This window comes from Dioscorea cayenensis, chromosome 2 (assembly GCF_009730915.1).
Source record: "Dioscorea cayenensis subsp. rotundata cultivar TDr96_F1 chromosome 2, TDr96_F1_v2_PseudoChromosome.rev07_lg8_w22 25.fasta, whole genome shotgun sequence".
Lineage (NCBI taxonomy): Eukaryota > Viridiplantae > Streptophyta > Magnoliopsida > Dioscoreales > Dioscoreaceae > Dioscorea > Dioscorea cayenensis.
This window is the reverse complement of record NC_052472.1, coordinates 20,789,741-20,799,130: the sequence shown is the minus strand read 5'-3', so window position 1 is coordinate 20,799,130 and position 9,390 is coordinate 20,789,741.

The following is a 9,390-nucleotide window of genomic DNA, read 5'->3' as shown; positions in this document are numbered from 1 at the left end:
ACTTTTGCCGGGTATATAAGTAACTTTCTTAATTTATTTATATATAAACCATTGATTAATGTGAAAGTTAAAACATAGTTAAAATTAAAATAATTGATGTTCAGTGATGTTCATTAGGTCCATCGTTTCTTGATTGTTTAAACTATTAGCTTGTTATTTTTGAGGATGTGAAAATTAAAATAATTGATGTTCATTAGGTTTATTGGGTTTGTCATATTTTTTTTATGCTGTTAAATCATTGTAGATAGAAGTTATGTATAATCCTACTATAGAGTTAACCAAAAATATAATATTTAGACTGCCTAACTCAAGAAAGTCATAAGAAAATTGAAGTGAAAAATAGATACAACATCAACTACTACTGTAATAGATTTTAATGCAATTCACTCCACACCAATTATATATATATATATATATATATATTTCACAAAACTGATGATTCTCAAACCAAAATAGAACTAGAAATACAAAGCCTACCTATTTACCAGTTGCAAAACTTAATTAAAATACAAATTAATGTAGTTTTTCAAACACAATAATTCATGAAAAATTCAATTAATGTTAAAACTTATTAAATTAAAGGGTGCAATATGAAGTAGTATTTAAATGACTATATGCATAATAGATATGAGAAAACAAGTATTAATAAAGATGCAAACATATTTTACAACCACATAATTACATGATTAAATAGTGTGCTTCTAGTAAGCACAATATATTTCCTGAACCCTCTATATATCAACATGACAATATTTGATTTCATCAACTTAGCAATGACCAACATGACATTTATATGCTTTTATATTTTTTTTTGTTTATTTGAGATTATTTTATATGCTTTGATTTCATCAATCTTTTTAAAGGCTTTGATTTTGTCATACATTTTTATAGGTATATTTTTTTATTATCGTGGTTGAAATGGGTGAATTCTTAGAAGAAGAACATGCAATAGTCTTGGTTGTTTATATTGTTGCTCTCCATCTCAATAACCTACTTTTTTTCATTAGTTCAATGTTGGAATTCAACTGCTTAAGATTGAAAAATAGAAAGAGAAAAAGAAGGATACCTTATACTTATGAGAGACATCTCATTAGGCAAGTTAATTTTAGAAGAATGGTGTTGGTTAAGATTTGACTTATATGGGGAACTTTACAATGAATAGGGTAGCCTTTTACAAATTATGTGATATGCTTGAAAGCATTGGTAGGCTTGCCCCAACGAAAAATATGAACATTGAAGAAATGGTTGCCTTGTTTCTCTACATCATTTCTCATCATGCTAAGAATAAAATTGTGAAAAAGAGAATTTGTAAGGAGTGGAGAGACAATAAGTAGGCAATTTGGTCTTGTCTTACTCTCTGTGTTGAGGTTACACGAAGAACTATTTAAGAAGCTAGATCCTGTACCTCTGAATTCCATAGACTTTTGATGGAAATGGTTTAAGGTATAAAAAATATTTATATAAATGTCTCTAATTTAACTTTTATTCATTTGAACTAGTTAATATACTAATTAATGTGTTTTATGTTAAATTTCAGAATTGTTTAGGTGCCTTAGATGGGACATACATTAAAGTCAATGTCCTAGAAGTGGAAAGCCTAAATACAGGACAAGAAAATGAGAAATTGCCACTAATGTTCTTGGTGTGTGTTTACAGGATTTGCAATTTATATACATATTACTTGGTTGGTAAGGCTATGTAGCAGATTCTAGGGTGTTGCGAAATGCAATTTCTAGGCCAAATGGATAAAAAGTTTCTTAAGGCAATAATATCAAATGTTCATAAACTAGTAAAATCTTAGTTTTATCAAAATAAATTAAAAACTTGAAAAGACTTTCTATTTTCAGGTTTTTCCTATCCCTATAATGTTGGTTATACGAATGAAGAAGGATTCTTAGTTCCATATATAGGTCACCATTTAAATTACTGGAGACAAAACAATCTCCCTTGATCACAAGAAGAATTATTTAACTACAAACACTCAAGTGAGCCCAATGTCATGGAAAGATGTTTTGGCCTTTTTAAAATGAGATGGGGAATGCTTAGGGACAGATCTTGGTATCCTGTTAAAACACATTGCCGAATTATAAGTGCATGTGCATTATTACACAATCATATTAGGAGGGAGATGACTCTTGATCCACTGGAGGCTAAATTAGATGAGTCATATGTGGATTTTGACCTATTTTTGATGCACAAAGTATCTAGTACATTGAGACCTCCAATGTATGGACAACTTTTAGAGATAACATGGATCAGGAAATGTGGAATGAATGGCAAGCTTCTAGAAATCAAGAAACTGGAGGTTGTTATTATTATTATTATTATTATTATTATTATTATTATTATTATTATTATTATTATTATTATTTTGGTTTTCACTTTCCAGTGGCAATTATTAGCCCAAGTTAAATGTATTTTTTGGACAATTTATGTTATTTTTGATAATAGAAAAAAACTCTCTTATAACAATTAAACTCTCATTTGTTATGCTAATATACTCTCATTTTGGATATGTGTATATTTAATGAGATCCTTTGCTTCTTTGCCTTGGTAATAACAATATTTACTTTTGGGTAAACAACTAAAATGGCCCTTTACCTCTAGGTGTGTTTCTATTTCAGTCCCCCCAGTTTTAAAAAGTTACGATTCGGTCCCTTAATTTTATTTTTCATTATGATTTAGTCACCCAAGTGAACGTTGTTAACTGCGAACAGAAATGGCCTATGATGTGTCACATTTATTCCAAGTCAGTAACCTCATAGCCCATCTTGGATGCCCATATGGATGCAAAGTCAGTCCTCTTCAAGCTCTAACATCTTTTTGGCCACCAAGTCTTTCACCTTCTCCAACGAGCTTATCCACGTCCCTAGTGCTCCTCTTTCTCTTCTCATCTCTGGCCACCAAGTCCCAGGTATTTTTCTTAACTTCAATAACCCTAATGACCCTACAGCTTTCTTTCTCACCGAACACAACACAAGCGGCATCAACAGCGGAGGCATCATCAACAACTTCTCCTTCATTGAATGTGAGTACACTAAACTCTTTGAATCATTCTTCTAGAATGGAGATCGTGCTTGGCTCATTTATCTCAATTTTTCTTTGGAGACTCTTGCTAACAAAGGTGACTGTGTCTAATGGCTAAATGACAAGAAATGAATTCTATGGTTTACATGGTGTTCGGGATGCAAACACACTTAATAGCGGAGTAGTTGGAGGAGTGTGAATATCGTTGGGTGGTGAAATATGCTTCATGGCAACTATTGGAGAGGATAACCGAAAAGAGAGAGGAAAGATAGCAGTGGGATGATTTGTGAGTCACTTTAGGTGGATCTTAGTGCTAAAGAGCATGGTCGCCATCGTGCCGATGTTGATGTGGCCGATGATCGTTGAGCAAACACTCAATGAGAGGATGATCATTTATGAGCTCAAAGCTAGTTTGAGGCTGAGGAAAGTGGGTGCAGATGGGTGGTGAAGATGGAAGAGATAAAGGAGGGAGTGAGACAATTAATGGTGGGAGAGAAGGGGAAGAGAGCAAGGGAGAAAATGGAGTAGCTTGGAAGGATGTCCATGGAGGCGCTTCAAGGAAATTTAGAGCTTGAAGATTACTAACTTGGCATCCACGTGGGCACTGGCCTTCTTTTTCCTTGAGGTAATGGTGAAGCCACCACAGGATTTTTAAGTGAGGGTTTCTGAGTAGGGTTTCAATGGTGGGAAAAGGTAGGAGACGGTTTCCAAGGCTTGAAGATGATGACTTGGCATCCTCGCTGGAGTCCAAGTTGCCATTATTAGGTTGCTGACATGGATGAAATGTGACATGTCATGGGCCACGTTTGTTCTTCGTTAACGGTGTGCAATATGGTGAGTACATTGTAATGAAAAGTAAAGATAATGGATGAAATTGTAACTTTTTAAAATTGGGGGACCGAAATAGAAACACACCAAAAGTTAAGGGACCATTTTAGTTGTTTACCCTTTACTTTTACCTTTGATGTTAGATGGAGAATTTAACAAGTGCAACAGGTGCAAAGACCAACAAAAGGAACAACCATCAATGGACTCCAGCTGAGGATAAAGTTTTGATTGAATATTGCTTAAAGCTTGTAAACCAAGGTTGGAGAGCAAATAATGGCTTCAAAACTGGGTATTTGACTTAACTACAAAAATGGATGGCTGAAAAGATACCTAACTGCAATATTATAGGCGACCTCATATTAAATCTAGGATGAGGACACTTAAAGCACAATTTAGAGAACTTAAAAAAATGCCGAGTTAGTCTGGGTTTGTATGTGATGAAGCTAATGAAAGTGTAACTTGTGATGATGATGTGTGGTTTTCATGGCTTAAGGTAATATGAAATAGGACTATGCTAATTATTTTATAAAATTATGTTTTTATGTATAATGTTACTAATACACTACACCATAAAGGGTTAATTATATATTTATATTCATATATTTAAGCAAAGACAATGACAAAGTTGGCTATTATTGCCTTTTTGTTGTGGATTGAGTAGTCCACTTCAATAATCCAACAAACAGTCCCTTACAGGTCCGATAGCAAAGGGACGAGCTTGAAGATACTACTATCTTTTCATGCGAGTTTTGAGAATTTTAATGGCGCTTTATCGAAACACCAGTAAATTTGAACTTTTGCGGCGTTTTTGGTCTTTAGCGGCATTCTTAATAAATGGCACTATATTTTTAAATTAAAGCTCAAAAAATTACAAGTTAGCGGCATTTCTAGATAAAATGCCATCATTTGTTTTTCCTTTAGCGGCATTTGTTCAACAAACCGCCGCTAAATTACATATGTTTTACTTTAAAATTTATAAAATTAAACATTTAGCAACGTTTGTTCAATACACACTGCTAAATTATAGTATTTTTCTAATTTTAAATTTATAATATTAAATTTTGGGGCCTTCCAGAAATCAACGTCAATAAATTTTAAAATTTAAAATTCATAAAATTAACTTTTGCGGCGTTTATTAAAATAAACGCAGCTAATTTATAGATTTTTTCAATTTAAAATTTATATAATTATATTTAGCGGTGTTTGTTCAAATAAACGCTACTAAATTACAGTATTTTTCTAATTTTAAATTTATAATATTAAATTTAGTGGCGTTTTCACAAATAAACGACGCTAAATTATAGATTTTTTAATTTAAAATTTATAAATTCAAAATTTAGTTGTGATTATCCTGAGAAATGCGGCAAAATTTGAAATTTCAATAATAGCGCCATCTATTTTAAAAAAACCTAAATTTGGTGCCATTTATTTTAAATTTTTGATTTTGTGGCATTTTTCTTAAACAAGGCCACTATATACCATCATTTTTTATTTTCTATAAATATCCTTCAATTGTAAGATAATGAATAGAGAAAGAAAGTGGAAGAAGGAGAAGAGGAAATTGTAAGAAGCAAAGATGAAGATGATGATGATGATAATTACGATAAAGCTAGGATACGAAGAAGAAGAAGAAACTAGAAGAAAAAGAAGAAAGTAGAATAAAAAACTAGAAGAAGAAAAAATGGAAAAAGAAGAAGAAAAAGAAAAAGGAGGAAGAAGAAAAGAGAAAATAATCAAAAAATAAAATAATCTAAATAAGAAAAAAAATAATAAAAAAATTAGAGGAGATGATTTACATTTAAAAAAAAACAGTTTAAATTAGCCTTATTTTAATTTAATTTTTTAGAAATTTTATTTTTAAAAAAAGCCACTAAAGGTCACAAAACCGTTGCTAAAATAATGGCTTTTTTTTTTAAAATGACGCTAATTTAGTTTTTTTATTATTTTTTTGAAAAAACGCGTCAAATTGCTGGAATATTGCTGACACCATCTTCGCCGGCGTTTTTACCCATATTTTTTGAAAACACCCTTTCAATATTTAGCGTCGTTTATAAACACCGCTAAAGTCTTATTTTGGTGTAGTGATAACAACTTATATATGCAGAGTCACAAGATGCTTCTGGTCTTAGAAATAAGGTATTCCCTTATTTTGATGAGCTAGAAATCATATTTGGAAAAGACCAAGCAATAGGAGATGGAGCAGAATTTGTAGGTGAATCAGTTGAAGCTATAGAAAGAGAGAATTCAACACTTGCTTAAATGGTGTCTTTATCTTTGAGAATGCATGCAATGATCCCTTGAATGATTCTTATAAAAGGAGGAAGGTTCCATTGCAAAAGTAAGATGAGTCAAGTGTGTCTTTGAAGAAATGGAAGAAAAAGGGATTGGCCAAGGATCAAGTTGATGATTTCTTCTCCAAGCATATGGAAAGATTTTATGATATTGATGGAACAAAGCAAGAGATATGTAAAGTGCCAACCTATCTCCAACATTTGAATGCAAATGTTGAAAAAATGACACTTCTTTATAAGAGCATAATAAAACTCAATGGTTTAACCAAAGAAGAGGCAGTTTGCTTGATTGGCATAATTTTTGTTGACAAAGGCAAGATTGAATCATACTTTTTATTTCCAGATGACAAAGCCAAGTTGATTTATGTAAAGTTTGTACTCGCTGGACTTATATAGTAGTTCAGTTAGCCTTTACTTTTTTTTTACTTTGTATGTGTGCAAGTTTCATTTGTGGACTTTTGCAAATGGTATTGTTTTCAATTTGTTTTAATTTTGATTTTGGGTTATGGTTGTTTAACAATACAATGAACTACTTGTTGTGTGAATGCTGTTTATTGAAGAAGTGACATTATTGTTATTACAACATGTATTTAAGGTATGTTTTTTTTTTTTTACTTCATTATTATTGAAGTGTAAAGTTGAGAATAAACATAACTTTGCATGGAGAGCTTCTTTATACCAAACAAAGGAATTCATTTCGCATGTATTTCAATTACAATTTTCAAGGTTCATACCAAACACTATAGTGTTATTTGGTAGGAAAATTAAATATAGAGAAAACAAATGCAAGGAAAGTGTTTCCATGTAAAGTACCAAAAAGTCCCATAGATGAAAGAGAAAAAGGAAAGCAATCACACTAACACAAGAGATTTAATAAGATTCGGCAAAGTATACCTACATCCTCAAGAGTGGAGCGGTTGTCAATTCTCTTATTAGAAAAATTAGGGTTACAAATTACATGAATATATATTCAAACCCTACCCTATACAATTTTACTAAAATACCTCTATACCGTACCTCGGGGGCAACAACCACCGCGGCAACTCAAGAAGGGAAACACACACCACTTGACCCTCGAGTTACCGCAAGGCTAACAAAATCCCTAAAATTCAACATTTCTAAACACAAATAACAAGAATACACAATATGCAAGGAATAAAATACAATATTAGCACAGAGGAAGCAATAAACCAAAACTTGATAATAAAGTTTAAGATATATATCTATCACAGGTATACAAGGTTTTCCAAAAAGAACAGATAAACAAATCATGTATAAGGAGTTTCAAACACATTAGTGGATCCATGTTCTAAACAATATAACATGTTTAAAGAAACATACAACAGCTTGGAAATAAATAGGATAAGCACTCTGCCTCGAAACCATGCTACTAGCTGCTAGAATCTTGAAGGAAAGGAGAGAGTGAGTAACCTAGGTCACTCAGTGAGTGGGTTAACACACTTCTAAAGAATATCAAGGTCATTTGAAGAAACATCAACAATTAAGCCTTTACATAAATATAAAAGCTTTGAATGATACAATAACTTGCATAACATATATATTTGTAGGTGAAATCCAACTATCATTATAAATGATATATTTGCTTCAAACCAATGTTTCCCTTGTACAAATCATCTTCAAGAGCAATATGTTTTTTTAGAATATCAAACTATAAAACCTACCATAAAAACAAGTTCTTTTCCAATCATACGAGGAGTCTAATAAGGACACAGTGTACGTGCCGATCACATAATAATAGTGTGCATAAAGTAGGATGCCGGTCCACAAGGAAGAAAGTGAATACTAGTAATAGCCATAATTCCGAAAATCAACCTAAGTGATTAAGTGATGTGTTTGTGAATCAAAGAAAGTGAAAACAAAAAATATGGGAAAAAGTAGGTGAGAAATCAAGGGAAGAAAAGATGTCTGGGCATAGTATCCATCTTGGGTTCTAAAGAATAGGACAAAGGTTGCCTATGTATGCAATCCTATTTGAACCGAGTGGTTTTCATACTTATACTAAACTGCCCTTTTGAGGGTGAAGAGTAAGTAAATTGGTGCAGAAATGATACATACATCCACACAATCACATTAACACTCTATGAAACCTCACTATGAGCTAATGATGATCTCTTAAGTGGATAATCATCATTATGAAGAGAGATTACCCTTAATCCGAATACAGAATAAAGATGTGATTTCTCCTAAAACCTACTCCACATGATTGCAAAGAGCACCGAGATAATTAACTCACTCAGAGAAATTGAGGGATATGGAGTCTCCAAGTACCCTATGCCTAGGCCTACTCATAATTCTTTCTAATCACAACATGCCTATTCTAGGTGGGTATTTCTACTTGTCACAAAGCACATCAAGTATGATAGTTAGGGCTTTCGCCACGTTAGCAATCAAGCATTCAAACATGAAATTAGATTCAAATAGAATGGACTACAATAATGAAAACAATCAAATCATGAAGATCCAACAACAAATGTCAAAATATAAACCCTAGAGTTCAACCATACCCAAACATCTAACAAATTAGCCCTCCATTAATGGAGGGCAAGCATTCAAGATACAAGACACGGAAGGAAACATTGAAAACATGAAAACCCTCCACGCATGCCGCCAAGGTAAACTTGATGGCTACAATCTCCTATCTACTTGAATGTGGATCTAAATCTCCCTTAGAATCACTCCTTGAGCCCTAGAGATTCATCTTCTTTCTTCTCTAATTTCGCCTCAAAGAATAGCCCCCAAGAAATCTAAAGATTACCTTAAAAATCCTCATCAGATCTATTTATATTTGTCTCCTTACGAGTTGCTTACAAGTGTAAGGACATGGCCTTAAGGGAGGTGGAAAAGATGGTCACAAGCCTTATGGGAAAACTTATGGCCGTAAGTCCCATCTGTAAGGTCTTCCATTTGTGTTATGATCCATCTTATGGCCATAAGCGTTAGACCGTAAGCTTCATTGTGCTTCTTCTTGTGACTTCCCTTACGGGCGCAAGTTCTGGTCGTAAACCCATCTAGATGATCCTTAAGAGTGTAAGCAGGGCCCATAAGGTCCTTTGGTTTAACTATGACTCTTCCTTACGGGCATAAGCATTCCCATAAGGTATTTTGGAAAGTGATTATGGCCGTGAGCCTGGCCGTAAGCTGCCTGTAAGCCACCCAATTTATCTTATCCTTAGTCAAATGATGCTAAGAGAACTCCATCTTCTTTATTTTGGATCTGGAATGC